At 39.9% G+C, this 15,324-nt stretch overlaps 1 protein-coding gene across 3 annotated transcripts in view; it reads left to right on the top strand.

Annotated features, from left to right (window-relative positions):
- The window catches only part of PLCL1 (phospholipase C like 1 (inactive)), a 237,245-nt gene that overhangs the window by 16,373 nt on the left and 205,548 nt on the right, over nt 1–15,324 (top strand). Inside the window, exon 1 of one of the 3 annotated variants that reach the window (XM_058187883.1) lies at nt 7,939–8,074. The exons of the other annotated variants lie outside the window; for them this stretch is intronic. The gene's annotated coding sequence lies outside the window, so the exon portion shown is untranslated. Of the gene's footprint in view, nt 1–7,938; nt 8,075–15,324 lie in introns of those variants that run through there. 3 annotated transcript variants of the gene reach the window in all.

Here is a 15,324-nt window from a genome sequence, read left to right as displayed (position 1 = left end):
GAAAGGGTTGCACAATGGTACAAAGAAGGTGCAGCAAGTGTCAGGGTAGGTACTGTACATAGGGATGTGCGACTGATAGGTAAGTAAATATCTATGAAAGGATGACCCAATAGATCAGGGGTATTAATATGAATTAAGGAAACACTTGTTCACCTTGTTTGTACAAAATGTTAAAGGTTGGGGGAGAGTAATTTTGCACAATGTAATGCTGTGAATTTAATTATATAGATTCTGATGTTAATTTTGGTGCAGTATTCTGGTATATCCCCTGCTGTTTCTAAATAAAACATTCTGCAGCCAGTCTATACTATATTCAGTTATATGTGCTTTCGTGTTCCCTTGATTAAAATGACAGTTCAGCTAATGGAATACAATGACTTTCCCCTATGAGTTTGTTCAATGCCAATAACCTTGATTTTTGCAGAACAAGGAAAAGCCATGAACTATGGCTGACATGTTCTTTATCCCATAACACATGAAAATACAATAGTTCTGTTTATTTTTCAGAATTACTGTATTAAACCATACATTTGGCATAATATTAATTATTGTCCTGTGGTCCAGCACAATAGTGGTGAAGGCACCAGCCTAGAAAGCCAGAGATCATGACTTATAGTCCTGCCTTAGTCAGCTGTGTGACTTTGGGCTGGTCATTCTCTCTCAAGGTTGCTATGGGAGAAATAGGAGGGAAGAAGGTATGTTGGCTGCATTCACCATTTTGAGTTATTTGTAAAAATAATAAAGAAGAGATACAAATAAATAAAATATTATGCATGACTATTTGAGGGCAATCCTATTACCTAGTGAGACATGGAGTAGTGCTGAAGAATAAGGATCCTGTTGCTAATTTACATATAATCTGCATATATAAGTAGGAATAATTGGTGCACATATACAGTTAACAAATGAGACTAAATTGACTGAAAGAAAGAAAGTTGGGATACTCATATACCTATATGACAGATTTGCTAGACTTTTCAAGGAGCATTCATATCTTTTACGTTAACAGTATTATTATCTAGAAAGTCCCCAACCAGTTTTATCCACTAACAGACTTGTTTTCACACTCTGATTTTCTGTCAGGCTAAGACAGTGTGTGCTCTACTCAAATAGCTCCTTTATGCTACTGGAGTAAATGCAATTCTCAGTTTTGTACGCAGTTTTGCTATGCAGGATTTTGATCTGTGATCAGTGGTCTATTCATACAGTTAGGTGCAAAAAAAAAAGAAAAAAAAAGAAATGAGAAAATAGTTGGCCTGGAGGAAATGTTAGCGCCTGGATTAATGCCTATGTCTGAATTTGGTTTTAGCAGGGTATTGCATGCACAGAGGGGGAGCAGACATAGAATGGTCCTGCTCTTAAATTCGGTGTAGTCTGGACTAAGTTCAGGTTGGTGGCTTTTGAATGGCATGCCTGGTTTCCCTCTGGGTGTGTTTGTTTTCTCCATTCCACTATTATTTCTGCTTAGTTGTTTGTCATGTATCTCTAACAAATGCCTAAAATGGGACACAAGTGAAAGAAGCTGCTCTATGTCTTTACTTTTGTTTTCATGGTTGGAGAAGCCAGCTATTATGATTTTAACAAGGGGCAGAAAAGGAGTATCTTTGCCAGTATGATACAGACAGTAAAATTCTTCAGTCATTTCTGTCTTGAATCCTCATGGTATTGTTGGAAGGAATATCTTTCTGGGTTCAGCTCCAAATGGGGAAAAAGACAGTGGATTCATGGAAGTTGCTTGGAAAAAAGGTTTTTTGATGAACAGAATCACATGGCTTGAATTCCTGAACAGGATCACATGGCTTGAGTTCCTGAGCAGAATCACATGGCTTGAGTTCCTAAACAGAAAAGGGCCAGATGCTGAGAGTGCCTTGGTTTTATGCCCTCTCTGGGCCCCACCCTAGAGCTTCCTGTTCTTGTGTAAGAAATGCACTCTGATAGGTGGTCAGACTCCCAGGGGGTGGGAGTGTTAGCTAACTCTGTAGGCTGTCCGTCTCCCAGGCTTGGTTGAGCCTTGCTGGCTGATGTAATCTTCCCAGGTGCCATGTGGTGAATTCTATTGCTAGATGGATAGAGGGCTAATCCTATCTTTGTTATGTAGAATGGACTGGCTCAGGCCTTAATGGCCCATTAACCAAGTTTCTGCCTCTCTTTTTTGGGAAATATTCTGCCCTTTTTAATATTTCTTAAAATATTTCATTTTTCTAGGAGTGGGGTGGGTGCTAACTTCCTACATTCCTAAAAAGAATGCTAAAGAAGGCTTCAATCATGAAATATTGCTTTAAAAATACAGGCCTGTTGACAGAGTACATTTTGCAAATATCATTACTGTATATGTTTCAGTAGAGCTGGAGTAAATCATACATTGAGCTTAAATTGATTGTTTTCTGGTATTAAACAAGGGAAAGTAAGATGTACACATTCCCACTGATAGGAATTTTTTTGTAAGAAGTCAGTATTACTTGGCAATAGAAATCTGAGATGGATTCCTGTGCCCAAACATGACTGCCTAGTTCTACTGAAACAACTAGGCTTCATCACATATACCTATGGAAAGTTAACCAGAATATTCCCCTCCCCCCAATGATTTTCAATTACTATAGTTATTACTGGACATTTAAGCAATATTGCACTTGTAGAGAATCAATGTGGTATAATAGTCCTCAGCCACATGGCGAAGAGATCTGGGTTAAAGTCCTCAGCTCACTGCATGAAATTGGACTAATAGCTGTCTTTTAGCCCATCTTACTCAGAGGTTTGTTATTGCTAGAAAAATTGGGAGTCCTGTATATCTTAAGATTCTGGATGAAATGTGGAATAATATAAATATGTGTAAAATAAGCAGTGGTGAACACTTTCAAATTGCACACATAAATTTTGAACTCTAATTTCAAGCAAGCAAGTGAGCCATCTTTACCCACAAGAAGTCTGACCTTCTTCGTATACATAGGGACAAATATTCCTGATGGCTCTAAAAGGCCCCTCTTCTATTCTTTGCACAAACGCTTTGTTGTCCTTTTCTGTGCCTTCAATATTTCATGATTCAGCTGCCTTCTCTTATAGATTTAAGTCCTAGGTTTGCAGAATATACAGTATACATTGCCTTATTTTCTGTACCAACTGATAGGCATGCAAACACTATCAGAACAATATTTTTGTATTTGTGTGCCTTTGAGCCAGTTTCTTTTACTCTTGGTGATTGCCTGAACTAGTCCCTATAGTTTTCTCGCCAAGGTGATTAGGCCTTTGCTCCTTCTCAGGGCTGAAAGAATTTGACTGGCCCAAAGTCACCCATTTGGTTTTGTGCCTAAGGCAGGACTATAATTCATGATCTCCTGATTTCCAGCCTGATGCCTTAACCACTACACCACACTGGCTATCTATGATTAACATTGCTTGGTGAGCAATAACTGACTGGCTTTTAATATTTTAAATCAGAAAATGTTCCTACTGAAGTGCTAGCATATACAAATCCTCACTTCCAAAAATGATGTAGAACCCCCCCCCCCAAGGGCATATGCACAAAAGAAGCACCTGGTACTGCCTACTCTTTCTTTTTGATACAAAATGCATCACCATTCTACCAACATTAAATGGCTCAGTTTTGTAAACCCAGGGCTATAAAGATAAGTTAGAGTTTTTAAATATCATTTTTTAAATAAATAACTCAAGGCAGCGAACATACACCAATACTTCTTCCTACTCTTATTTTTCCCATAGCAACAAGCCTGTGAGGTGAGTTTGTCTGAGAGAGACTGACCCAAATTAACCAGGCCAGCTTTCGTGCCTATGACAGGACTACAGCTCACAGTTGTCTGGTTTCTAGCCTGTTGCTTAACCATTAAACCAAACTGGCTCTCTGTTAGTGCTTTGTTGAGTTCCTTCTGTTCTATATTGTATTTTATATGCTGCTACTGACACTTTATGTAAGCCAAGTGTATGTTTAACATAACCTAACTACAAATGCTTGACTTATGAAGTCCACTCACGGTGATGTAATCTGCCCTCAGCAATGCCCTTACAAATTCTGTTGCTTGTATAATGTAAATTGACAGAAAATAAGATGGCCTGATCTTCTGTTGCCTAGTACAATAACAAATAAAATAAAATGATCTGAAGGTTTCATAAACTTAGTTTAGTAACTGAATTTATTCCCCAGAATTATATAAACTGAGATATAGCTCTGCCTGGCTTTGTATCCTCCTTCAGTAATAGCCTTGCTTATGCACACGAAAATGTGTAAAGAAAGAAAGAAAGGGTGTATTATTATTTTTTTGCAAGTGGATCATCTCCCAAGATTTAGGGATGTACAATGTACATCTTGTTTGCTTACAGGGTAGAAAGGCTGTCACTGATGAACATTTGCCAAAGTCTAAGAAGCAGAAGCAGAAGTGTGGTTCAACATCTTGAATCTGTTATTATCTTTCCACCATAGTTTTGCTATGATTCTGTGAAAATAACATGACAAAATATTATGCACCTGGCTGCCTTCAGTCATTTCTCTTTCTAATAAAAGAAGATTCCCCAAGAGGAACGACTTCTGAGACAAATACAAAATAGCATATCTCATCTTTGAGAGGATTCCTTGTTTAAATGAACATGAATGTTGATTACATTAAATGGGAGCAGGATGCAAAAGATTGGATCCTTTCACTGGAACACTCAGTTGGAGCCCATATCTCTAAAGCAGTGGTTCCCAACCTTTTCTTGTTTGAGGCACCCTTGGAAAGCCTTTCAAAAGTTCCCGGCACCCTTATAAGGAAATAGGCCACAGGCCCCAGTCAAAGTTACGACGGCATTGAAAAAAAGTGACTCCCAACCATTTTCCACACTTACAACCATTGCAGCATCTCTTTCGAGGACGTGATTTTACATTTGGATGCTTGACAACAACCAGTTTGTATTTATGCCAGCTGCAGTTTTCCTGGAGGTCACATGATCCCCTTTTGTGACCTAGTCAATGGGGGAAAGCCAGATCCACTTAACAACCTGCGTTACTAACAACCGCAAACTTAACAACCGCAGTGATCCACTTAACAAACAGGACCAGAAAGGTTGCAAAGTGAGGCAAAACTCACTTAATCCATTTTTCCCTTAGCAACATCAATTGGGAGAGGAAGGCTCCTTTGGGGTCGTAAGTCGAGGACTACCTGTACTGTATATACGGATACGGTACCTCAACGCCAACCCCTCGAGGCTGGTAGGAAAAGAAAAATAAAAATGAAAATAAGCTAGAAAATGAAAAATCGCCTCCCAGGAGGGCATGCAAACAGCACCCACTCTTTTGACGTTAAGCCTGTGGCTTTTAGCCTGTGGCTTTTATTCCCACTGGAATAAAGGACCCTGCCCAAGCACGCCTTGCAAACGGGCGGTATTCCTTCCGTTAGGGTCCTCGCGGAGGAATAGCAAAGGAGAGACCCCCTCACCCTCCCTTACCTGCTCTGACCTCGCCCTCGCTCTCCACAAACCCGCGCTGCTGCCAGGAAACCAAAAGCCGGAGGTGCGCAAAAAAAAAAGAAAAAAAAAAGACGTTATGCAGCAACTGCGGCGACGCGTTCTTTTTTGGCCGCAGTTCTTATTTCTCCCGCCCACAATTTCTCGGAGCAAAAATTTTCCTGAGGTCAGTGCTTGGCGCATGCGCAGAGAGCGGTGTCTTGCCTCGAGACGCCTTTTGCGCATGCGTTGATCGGATAGCGTCACTTCACAGCCCTTGTAACGAGATCCTCTGGTCTACAGCGAGCGCGCGAAGACGAGTGTGAATTGAAGAAGGGGGTTCTTTTTTAAAATAATAATAATAATAAAATAAAATAAAAAGAGCCGGGCGAGTTAGAGCAAACCTTGATCGATGCTTTCTCCGAGTGCATCGGTAGTCCCCTCCCTCCCCCTCTCCCGCCAAGAGAGAATGCAATTTTTTCCCCGAAATTTTGGCGGCACCCTCAAAAGATCTCACGGCACCCCTTAGTGCCGCGGCACACCGGTTGGGAACCACTGCTCTAAAGCCTTAGTTGTTGCTTCTCCAGTCTCATAAACTTGTTGCTTATGGCTCAAATCATCCATTCATCAGTGATATGATTAATTATTAATTGCACATTTACACTTTTGAAATGCTAATTATAGAAACTTCATTCTTTTTGACTGGTATAATTATCTTCGGGATTGTAATAAGGGGGCATTAGGTTTTCCAGAATTTGAATAGCCAAATTAGGCAACTATTGCTAAGGGCTTTTTCTCATGGCTGAGTTTGAGTCTCCAAAGACCTATGCAAGGGTCCTTTTTGTAGACTTTAGTTCAGCATTCAACACCATCATTCCAGACATTCTTCTAACTAAGCTAAACCAGCTACAGGTACCGGAACAGACTTGTAAGTGGATCACAAGCTTCCTAACAAACAGGAAGCAGCAGGTGAAGCTAAGCAAGATCATATCAAATACCTGTACAATTAGCACAGGGCCCCCCCAAGGCTGTGTGCTCTCCCCACTTCTCTCTGTATACCAATGACTGCATCTCCAACGATCCATCTGTTAAGCTACTGAAGTTCGCAGATGACACAACAGTGATCAGTCTCATTCGAGACAATGACGAATCCGCATATAGGCGAAAGGTCAAACGACTAGCCTTGTCGTGCAACCAAAACAATCTGGAACTGAACACACTCAAAACCGTAGAAATGGTAGTAGACTTTAGGAGAAACCCTTCCATACTTCCACCTCTCACAATACTTGACAACACAGTATCAACAGTAGAAACCTTTAAATTTCTAGGTTCTATCATATCGCAAGATCTAAAATGGACAGCTAACATCAAAAACATCATCAAAAAAGGACAACAAAGAATGTTCTTTCGTGCCAACTCAGTAAGCTCAAACTGCCCAAGGAGCTGCTGATTCAGTTCTACGGAGGAATTATTGAGTCTGTCATTTGCACCTCTATAACTGTCTGGTTCGGTTCTGCAACCCAACAAGAAAGACACAGACTTCAGAGGATAATTAGAACTGCAGAAAAAATAATTGCTACCAACCTGCCTTCCATTGAGGACCTGTATACTGCACGAATCAAGAAGAGGGCCGTGAAAATATTTACAGATCCCTCACATTCTGGACATAAACTGTTTCAACTCCTACCCTCAAAACGACGCTATAGAGCACTGCACACCAGAACAACTAGACACAAGAACAGTTTTTTCCCGAAGGCCATCACTCTGCTAAACAAATAATTCCCTCAACACTGTCAAACTATTTACTAAATCTGCATTACTATTAATCTTCTCATCGTTCCCATCACCAATCTCTTTCCACTTATGACTGTATGACTGTAACTTTGTTGCTGGCAATCCTTATGATTTATATTGATATATTGACCATCAATTGTGTTGTAAATGTTGTACCTTGATGAACGTATCTTTTCTTTTATGTACACTGAGAGCATATGCACCAAGACAAATTCCTTGTGTGTCCAATCACACTTGGCCAATAAAAATTCAATTCTATTCTATTCTAAAGGGCTATACACTGGTCGTTGATTTGGAAGATAACTGTCCTGTCCTCCACTTGCAATGCCTGGCATGCCTTGGAGCTTTGTTCCCCTTCTCTCCTAATTAGATGTCACCAACCAGTGGTAAAACATCTTCCTTAATATAGCCTGGGGCTGGGACAATAGCTGGCAGGCAGAGGGAGGATTGTGGAATGATAGAGAGCAAGGAACAGAAAGAGAACAGGGAGCAGATGCTTCCTGCTTTTCCCCCTGCAGCCCCCTGCTACTCCCCTACCACACAAAACAGAATGACTCAGTACCATGCCTAGGGATCCAGAAGGGAGGGGCATGTGCAAAGCAGCCTAAACTGGCCAATGGGTACCAGGTTGCTTGCACCCCCATGCCAGAAGTCATCGGATTGCACCAATGAGAGAACAGTTGGTGAAGTCTATTAGGTTGTATCCAAGACAAAGCTTGTTTCTTGATAAGTGAGGAAACATTACATTAACATCAGTGTAACTAAAGATGACGAAAGGCTCCCTCAGCTAAGGATTGCAGAACTGGGGAAAGCAACGTCCCAAGGAAGCAACAGGGAAAAAAAGGAACAGGTTTGTGCTGCAATTTGATGCTAGTTAAGTGTCTGTTTAATGAGTATCTAGTTAATTCTGATAGGTGATCAAGTTCCGCTTAGGTTTTGTGTAGTGCCGTCCGGGGCAGTAAAGTAATTTAAGCCATTTAACAACTAGTCAAGAACATTGTTTAATCTTTTGCTGCAGATGATCTGTGGGCTAGTTCTTTCAGCTTACTATGTAATGTATTTAAAAATCTCCAGATCTAAAGTTATCTACAGTATTTAACTCTACTCATTTTGGGACACAGAAATAAGAGATCACATACATAAAGGTTGCAAAGGTTATTTCAGTTTATTTGATTTTGTACATGCCTACCCGATTATTTCTTCCTTTTTAAATATCTTTCCCTTTGTACAATAATTAAGGTAGCTGTGTATTGTACCTGTATTATTAGCTTGCATTTTCAGCTACTATTCAATGTACCAAAGGTAGATTATATTATTTAACAATTTAGCAATGAAAATAGCAAAATAACATTGGGGCATAGTTATCACAAACAGATTGGTGGCCTCTACAGGATCTAAGAATCATTTAGCCTCAACTTTATGCTTTTACTTCAAGGCATATGGCTCTTTAGGTACGAATTGCAGTAACGAAGACTGCACAGTGCACTTAATAAGGTCATAACTGGAGAAGTGTCATGCTGTCCTCTGCCAATTTCTGTCCATTTTGGGAAATAAGTTGAAGGCTATAAAGACTTTCAGTTCTTCTCATAATGTGTCTGAGATGATTATTTTAAATCAGAGGAGTCTTAGGTATTTTTCTCTGAAAATTCCTCGGCCAGGATATTGGATGTAGCAGTCTGATTTGTCACCTAGCTTGCCTATTGGCTCCATTATCATACAATGTTAAGCTACTACGTATGTATTTTAATTAATTTGTGTACTTTAGCTTTGAATTTTTGAAACAGTACCATCAAGAAACCCTAGTTTATTTATGATACCAGATACCAAGTTTTTTAAAATCAGAGGTTGAAGGTGATCGTTGAATCCCAACTTGCTTTAATTGTGTTGATATGACTGAATCTGTAACTTGAGCTTTGTTTTTGTACCCTGTGATGTTCCTCTCCAATTCATATAAGAATAGTTTAAAAATTTCTTCTCAAATTAATGTGACATTCTCAAATGTGTCCATTTGTTTTTTCTCTTCTCTCCAAATATCTTCCAATTCTCTAAGCAACACTCTTCTTCTACTCAACACTGAACCCAGTACAGAGATGGGCTTTAAATTACAGATTTCATAATGTTTATTTGTCTCAACAATATGTAATAGAAACCCAACTTCAAAGAAAGGAAACTGGCAATTCTTATCCTTAAGCCATACAGGGGCACAGTGTTCCGTTGTGGAATAGACCAACCTAGGGCTGATTACCTAAGGGTAGTAGCTGAAGCTCCACATTTTGTTTCATATAATTTCTGGAATACCGGTATGTTGTTCCTAGTATTGATTTTTGCGACAGTATTCTCTAGTGTATCTTACAGGAGAGAGTGTGGTCCAATGTTACTTCAAGGTTTTTTGGATAGGGGCTATAGGGGAATAAGTTGTTGTTTAAGGAGACCTTTGAGGCTTTATATACTAGTTTATTGTTGCTAGTGCTAGGGCTGAGCCTCCAGTCAGTGAAGAATTTTCCCAAGATTTTAAGATTTTTGGACAACAGGTTGTCTACCACTCTCATGTGTTTTTTTCTTGTAGTGCTATGGCCAAATCATCAGCGTAAGATTATGCATTATGTAATCTTGTTCTGAAAGAAGTTTTTTGCATCTTCTCAGTCTAGATGGAATCTGTTTTGACATTGATTAGGATTCTGTCAATCTGTTCATGTGTTACATAGGTCAAGGCAAATTTCATTTTCCTGAACAGTTAGATGTCCATATTTAGATAGTAGAAAATTGAATATAGCTGTATTTGCCACTCTCTTGAACTGCACAAATTCACTCAGAGAGCAATCATAACTAACAGTTTTAGTCAGATAAGGCAACCAATATGTAGATACCATAACAATAAATGAAGTTGGATGAAATTTATGGATGCTCCCATTTGGTTGTACTAATGGCTGTTAAAAGTAGAAATAGACTTTGTGGTTAGAAATAAATGGAGAGGGTTGGAGATGAGCACCTCACATAATATTAGCTAAGCCATGCATTTTTCTTCTTTATTTTATATTGCGAACCCAACACTAAGCACAAAAAAGGCTCTAGAAAGCAGCTGCATAATGCAATGTTTTTTCAAATATGTGTCTGGAAGCCATATTATTGTACAGCATAGCAATTAAATACATTTTGGAACACTAATGCTTAAGGTGAAATGCAGGAAGAAAATTAGTGTAATGATCTTGGTACTAGCTAAGATCAAATCCAAGCCAAAATAAGATTCTGCAACTGGGAAAGGATGTTCTCCAATATTTATACATATTTTCTATGTGTAGGTTTCAAATTCTTTACAGTCTGTCTTTCTACCCTTGTTTCCTATTGTGTTCCTGCTCCTTTCTCTGCTTTTCTAATCCTATCACTCTCAGTCTCCTACAACTCTTTTGCTGCTTTTTTAGCACATATTTTTAGCACATTTGTAGATTATGACATTAGTGCCTTATGGTCATACGTATCTGCGAAGAAGATCAAATGATGAATTGTGTCCCACCATAAGACATTTCACTTAGATATTTTTATTCAACACCATTAAACAATTATGCAACCATGCTCATTTCACTGTCATTTTTTTCACTGTGGTTTGTGCTAGATGCATACGTAACTTCTCTATATGTGGTTTGAATAAAAACTGCCAAGGTTTTGCCGGCATTTTTTTTTTTTTGCCACAACTCCAATATATAAGAACTCAGCAACCAGAGTTAGGCACATGTGATTTAAAGTAATCTAGATAGTTCAAACCAAAAGCCCTCCCATGAACAAAGAAAAAAAAGTTGCAGCTCTGGTTGTCCTGTGCATTGTTCAGTTGAGTTTCAAATAAAAGAAAACATAACTACCAAGCTACAATGAAAAGAAAAAATTTGAAATTTACAGTACAAATAAAACTTTTTTTTTGTTTTCTAATTTATTTCTGTTAACCATTTATATACATTTGTCTATTTAGTTTACCTTATTTAGGGTGATAAGATAAATATCACGCAGCTTCTAACCATCAGCTTCTCAGCAAAGTAACTTTTCTCTCCAAGAGTTTTTCTGAATGGTGACTTTTATCCTTAAGAGGCAAAGCCCAACAATTCACAGGAATTCTACAAGCACAAACTGAGAAAGGAGCATCTCACTCACTTTAAAAAGCATGCATTTAATGACTATAAACTTGCATTAGAAGATATGTGATCATTTTATTTATTTATTTTGTCAATCATATATAAACAGGTAAAAGTATAAACATAATTTGGATACATGAAAAGAGTAAGTAAAATGGGATATTAGGACAGGGACGGTAGGCACACAAGTGTACTTATGCACACCCTATTTTCTGTTTCCTATTTTCTCACATTCTGTGCAGATATCAGGATCTATTTTCTATTTCCTATTTTCTGTTTCCTATTTTCTCACATTCTGTGCAGATATCAGAATCTAATGTTATGCTAGTTAGACACACCTGCATCTCAAACAGCAGAATGAAATAACAAACCATTAATTTAGGAATCATAATGCATACTTCAAAGGCATATATCCTGCAATGGGGTGAAATTACATGGGGCATTTATACTAAGGCTGTGCCTTGAAAATAATTCAGAAGAATTGCTTAAGAGTGTTCAGGATCTCAGTTATGAGTTTTTCAAGGTAGCCTGACAAAAAAAGATGTGGCTGTTTTAAGAAGGTGCTGAATTCCTCCCACATACTCTGAAACACCTCTTCTGAATAAATTTCAGTCATACATAACCCAATTGCATTTCATGAGTGGGCAGAGCCGAATTTGATAGTGGATGAGATGTAGGCTTGCTGTAGGCTATTAATTTCCTTTGTATAGTTTCCCCTCACATATATATGAATTTTTTTGTGGGTGTGGATTAAGTGAAGATATTGTTGAAGAACTGGGAGATAATTTTTAGTATAATTTAGCAAGATTGTAGAATGGTTTGAGACTTGGGGCATCTCACTGGATGAAGATTACAAGGTTATGAGTTTCAGGCTTTCCACCTTTACTTTAAAGGATTTTTAACTAAGTAGTACGTCTGGTTGTATGATTTCAAAATATTATGGATTTATGCCACTGCTAAAACATTTTATAACAGGAATTGATCATCTATCTCAATTTGTTTTCTCAAATGTTGCAATCCACCTTGCAATCTAGTATAAGCCTTTGCCTAGATATGTTTATGTTTGTCATGGCACTGATTCTTGAGTGGATTATTCAATTATTGTATTCAATTGCACTTTTTTATGTAGAGAAATTGGTTGCTTAACCATCCTTGAAAACATCCATCTTAGTCCTTTCAGCTGGATTTTCTTATGATATTGCTTTGGTTGATAGCATTTTCATAGTACTGTGGATCTACAAATGGCATTTCATCAAAAGTCTACTGGAATATGGATTGGTATGATATTTGGCAAGAGCACAACTCTTTACAAATCCAACTATATTAAAAGCACAATTTTTGCAGAACATTACTTGGATTTTTTCCCCTTAGACTTCCATGTCTGTCTGGGCTTCAATTATTGAAGGAGCTTCACTAAGATTATGAGAAATCTGACTATAGCCACATTGGTCTCATAAAAATCTGTATCAGTTTTAAAAATAGTGATTATTATAATACTTTTTAAAAAATACATGAAGTCGAGCTTTATTTGTATGATCAAAATACGCACAACTTGGCATACTGCTTTCTGCCATTTTAATTTTACAGTGAAACAGTATCAGTGTATTTTTAATGGTAAAGCAAACCAAACACTGGTTTTGCTTTGAAAATATAATATGTAAATACTTTTGTCCAATACCAATAAGTAGTTTTGGATCATATCGGGGTGAAATGCTACCGGATCGGACCGGATCGTCCGAGTAGGTAGCGGAGATTGGGGCTGGTTTGGCGGCCCGCAGCCATGAGTGAAGGCAGGCAAGTGGAAGGCCACGTGGAAGGCAGCCCTGCCATGCAGGGAGAGGATCTATAAAATAAGCCAATGCTGGCAGTGGTGGGGAGAGGGAGACCCACTGTGCTCAGCCTCAGGGGGGACCTGCAAGGCTCACTTGCCTTTTGGGTGTGTCGTGCTCAACTTTTGCGCTTGGCTTCTGCGGAGCCGTTGGCTGACTGCTGTCCACTTGCCTTCCCCCCCCACCCCGCATCCAGCCCATGATGGAGAACGCGCCGCTTCTGGGCCAAGCCACCCACCTTCGGGTCCCTGAAGGGCAGGGTGTGCTCTGCCGCTGCCGCCACTGTTGTTACCATGGCCCCACAGGAAAACTCCACGGTGCAGTGCACTTCTGGGATGGCGGGGGAGCCCAGGCAAGCTCTGTTGCTGGTGCTGCTGCCGGGAGCATCCACGTGGGAGAACTCCCTGGTGCAGTGCACTTCTGGGATTGTGGGGGGAGCCCAGGCAAGCTCTGCCGCTGCTGCTGCCGGGAGCATCCACGTGGGAGACTCCCCAGCGCAGCGCAGTTCTGGGATTGGGGGGGGAGCCCAGGCAAGCTCTGCTGCTGCCGCGTTGCCACTGTTGCTACTGCCAGGAGTGTCCCGGCAGGAAAACTCCCTGGGAAGGGCTTGGTTTAGACCAGGTTGTGTGTGTGTGTGTGTGTGTGTGTTTGTGTGGGTGAGAGAGAGTGAGAGACAGACAGAGAAGGAAAGAGGAAGGGAGAGAGAGAAAGAGAAAGAGAAAGAAAGAGGAAGAGGAAGGGAGAGAGAGAGAGAGACAAGAGAGAGAAAGAAAGAAAGAAAGAAAGAGGAAGAAGAAAGAAAGACGGAAGGAAGGAAGGAAGCTTATGACCACAATTGTGCCCCAAATTTTGGTTGCTAAGCAAGTTTCACCACATTTTACAAGTTGGCCACACCCACACTGTCACATGACCACCAAGCCACTCCCACCAGGCCAAACCCACGGGACTGGTAGCAAAAGAAATTAGATTTCACCCCTGGATCATATCCCTCAATGAATAAATGAACAAATATAGTGTTTTGATTCTTTTGTTTAAATTGGGTATTCTTTATTTAATTTTAGGACTTGTGTGGAGAATGGATCATTTAGTCCATATTTATGCAGAAATATTGAACATTCAAAAGGATTCAAACATTGTGTAGCTTCTTCTCTGGTAATATTGTACTACTAACTAGAGCATATATAACATTTGCTAGACCAATCCTTGAATGCAGCTCATCTGTCTGGAACCCGCACTGCATATCGTATGTAAATATAATCGAGAAAGTCCAGAGATATTTCACAAGAAGAGTCCTCCACTCCTCTGCTCACAATAAAATACCTTATGCCACCAGACTCCAAATTTCGGGCTTAGACAACTTAGAACTACACAGACTTCAATTTGACCTAAGCATAGGACATAAAATGATCTACCACAATGTCCTACCTGTCAATGACTACTTCAGCTTCAACCACAACAATAAGGTAAAGGTAAAGGTTCCCCTCGCACATAGTCGTTGCTGACTCTAGGGGGCGGTGCTCATCTCCGTTTCAAAGCCGAAGAGCCAGCGCTGTCTGAAGATGGCATAGTGGTCATGTGGTCAGCATGACTCAACGCCAAAGGCGCACGGAACGCTGTTACCTTCCCACCAAAGGTGGTCCCTATTTTTTCTACTTGCATTTTTACGTGCTTTCGAAACTGCTAGGTTGGCAGAAGCTGGGACAAGAAATGGGAGCTCACGCCGTTACATGGCAGCACTAGGGATTTGAACCGCCGAGCTGCCGACCTTTCGATCGACAAGCTCAACGTCCTAGCCTCTGAGCCACCGCGGCCCTACCACAACAATACATGAGCAAATAATAGATACAAACTCAAGGTAAAACGCTTCAAACTTGATTGCAGAAAATATGACTTCAGTAACAGAGTGATCAATGCCTGGAATGCACTACCTGACTCTGTGGTTTCTTCCCCAAACCCCCAAAACTTTAAGCTTAAACTGTCTACTGTTGACCTCACCCTATTACTAAGAGGTCTGTAAGGGGCATGCATAAGTGCACCCATGTGCCTACCGTCCCTGTCCTAATATTCCATTTTTACTTAGCCTTTTCATGTATCCAAATTATGTTTATACTTTTACCTGTTCTCTTATATATGACAAATAAATAAATAAA

Source organism: Ahaetulla prasina, chromosome 1, assembly GCF_028640845.1.
Source record: "Ahaetulla prasina isolate Xishuangbanna chromosome 1, ASM2864084v1, whole genome shotgun sequence".
NCBI classification, from domain to species: Eukaryota; Metazoa; Chordata; class Lepidosauria; order Squamata; family Colubridae; genus Ahaetulla; species Ahaetulla prasina.
The sequence above is the reverse complement of the archived record's forward strand: the minus strand, read 5'-3'. Positions and strand labels throughout refer to the sequence as shown.